We start from the raw sequence: 2,908 nt of genomic DNA, 5'->3' as shown, positions 1-2,908 counted from the left end.
ATTCTGCCTATAAGCTTGAAAGGCATTAACTTGCTCCACGGAACTCCTGCAATCTTGTTCCCAATGACCTATAATTCCACAATTTTTACATAAAGCCTCATTAGAATTATTATTAATAGCATAAACATTAGCTATATTTGTAGTGCTAAGATTATCTAATTTATGACAAATAGAGGTTAATTGAGCTTGCAAAAAGGATACAGAGTCAACACTACGTTTTCCCTTGTTAGCAAAGCCTCTAGGATTCCCATACTGGGAATTGTGGATTGCCATATCTCCGATAACTTGACCTGCATCATCAACATTAAGGTTCATAAACCTCCCACTAGCTGCAGAATCTAAAATTGTTCTAGATGAATTTCCAATCCCATTATAGAAGGCTTGGATCAACTGCAATTGTGCAAAATTATGGTGGGGACACTTTCTCTGCAGATCCTTGAATCTTTCCCAAGCCTCATATAAAGTTTCATCTGGCTCTTGGGCAAATTTCTAAATTTCGCTCCTTAGCAAAGCTGTCCTCTCTGAAGGGTAATATTTATTATAGAAATTCAAAATAAGAGTCTCCCAGTTAGTAATACCAAGTGCAGTTCTATTCAAACCATTAAACCATAATTTAGCTTTTCCACATAAAGAGAAAGGAAAAAGGATCTCCCTGATTTGGTCTTGTGTGACCCCCACTTGCCTGATGGTATTGCAATATTGACAGTAGTCTGCAATATGAAGATTTGGGTCTTCAACCTTAGCTCCACTGAATTGCTTCCTTTCTATCATCGTGATAAATTGGGGTTTAATCTCGAATTGCACTCCATCAAGAGCCGGAGTGGGATTGAGATGTGGAAAATCGGTCAGCGACGGCTGCGAATAATCGCTGAGCTTCTTAGGTGCTGTCATCTCTGATTCCGAATCTGAAGGAACTTCTGAATCACTAGAATCAGTTGGAGGGTCTCTGTGATTATCGTTATCCCCAGAACCCGCCAAGATTTGCCTGTAAAGATTCTTTTGTCTATGAAAAGAGCGCTCGATCTCAAGGTCGAATGGAATATAACCTAATCTAGAACACCAGGGCATAAACAAAGAACTAGACGACAAATATGAGAAATGTCCCAAAGAACTCACGTTCTCTAGGACGAAGGTAAATAATCTAGACTACAAAAACAATTAGAAATAAAAATAAAACCGTTTCCCCGGCAACGACGCCAAATTTTGACTGGCTAAAGTCGTATCACCTGATCAAAAGTATTTCCTAAATCCTCTAACTAATGCAGATAGGGAAGTAGGGTCGAATCCACAGGAAAACAAGTCTTTCTATTCCTAATTAATTAAAGCAATCTAAATTATTAAGTAAACAAATAATATTATGACGAAAGGAATCCAAACTACGGAGAGTAAAATTAGGGAAGAATAAGAATAGAGAAAATCAATAAATAAAAGACCTAGGGAATAGGTTCACCAATTAATAATAATTCAGAGTAAAACATAATAATCAATCAACAATGCATCAATTAATCAGATCATAAAGGGGTTTCGCTACGTATTACAATCACAGAATTAATCTATCGGTATTAAATCTCATCTCTCGAATCTCAACTTAACCATTTATAAATTAACCTGCCTATTGAAACTAAGCCTAAATATCAATTCTCATCTCTCGAATCTCGAACTAATATTGCTAAACTCATACATAAAAGATCCTCGCAAATCTAGTTGCGTAGCATTAAATCAATCAAATGGAAATTAATTAAGCATTGACAATCAACAACAATAAATTACCCCTTCGTATTATTTATGGATCCCCATAAAACTTAGAAAGAAAACTACTCACACATAATTAAATCTAAACCAATCAAAGCAATTAAATAAATCATGATGAATAAAAGAAATAAAATTACTGAAATTAATAAAGAAGAAATCGTTACCAAAGTTAACGGAAATAATGAGTTGAATCAAGAACAAAGTGTAAAGTTGTAGAGAGAGAAAATAAGAGAGGAATTAAACTAAGTAGAGAGAGAAAGTCTAGGAGAAGAGGTAAAAAGAGATTAAAAAAAAAAGATACTAAACTTGCTTAACAAAATCGTATTTATATTGAGTAAGTTAATCTTAAACTTAAACAAACTAAACGACAATTCTAAACTCTCTTCAGAGACACGCGCCTGTTTGGGCGCCACACCACCTGATCGGGCCCGCCTTTTTGCATCAATAGTCTTCTCTCGCACCCGGCCGGGTGCGAGCTCGGGCGAAGGACTCTTTTCTTCTCCCGCCTCGCCCGAACGGGCGCGCCTTCGGGTGGGACCTCTTTGGCCGGGCGAGGCTACTTGGGCACATTCTTGGACTTCGATTGGGCTCGTAGCTTTTTCTAATCCGGATTTCCTCTTCAGGTCTTGAATACTCGATCCAAATGCCTCAGTATCTCAAATGCCGAGCCCTTAATCACCGATTTGATTACTCTAACCGGCCCTAGGCTACGAAAACTGGTTGTGCTCCTCCAACGCTTGTATTCGCTCTATAAACTCCCGGGAAAACGCTCCAAAAGTGCAATTCCCTACAAAACTCAACCAAAACTACGAAAACACTAGAAAACACAAATTAGTAATAAAAGTGGCTCTAAAGAGCCAAAAACACTACCAATTATGACCAAGGGACGGGGGTAAAATACTATATAAAATAGACATATCAATTAAACAGGTTTAGGATAAATATATTGATTGTATGTTAGTCGGAAAGCGCACATGAATATGAGAAGAACAAAGTAGAGGCCTATTTATAGGGCAGGTTCAATCTCTTTTAGGTTAGATTTGTACCTTCATCCCCGAATATCCAGTCATGGTTCAGGACCACTATGGAGTTAGCGATCTCTTGGATCGTGAAGGGGTGTAACCTTCACCCTGTGAACGGTTTACAAGTTCTTAAA

The 2,908-nt window shown here is 37.7% G+C and overlaps 1 pseudogene; it reads left to right on the top strand.

Annotated features, from left to right (window-relative positions):
- Positions 1–403: 403 nt before the first annotated feature.
- LOC145593298 (small nucleolar RNA R71) lies at positions 404–497 on the top strand (annotated as a pseudogene).
- The last annotated feature ends 2,411 nt before the right edge of the window (positions 498–2,908 follow it).

The sequence above is a fragment of the Chenopodium album genome, chromosome 18, assembly GCF_948465745.1.
Source record: "Chenopodium album chromosome 18, dcCheAlbu1.1, whole genome shotgun sequence".
NCBI lineage: Eukaryota > Viridiplantae > Streptophyta > Magnoliopsida > Caryophyllales > Amaranthaceae > Chenopodium > Chenopodium album.
The sequence above is the reverse complement of the archived record's forward strand: the minus strand, read 5'-3'. Positions and strand labels throughout refer to the sequence as shown.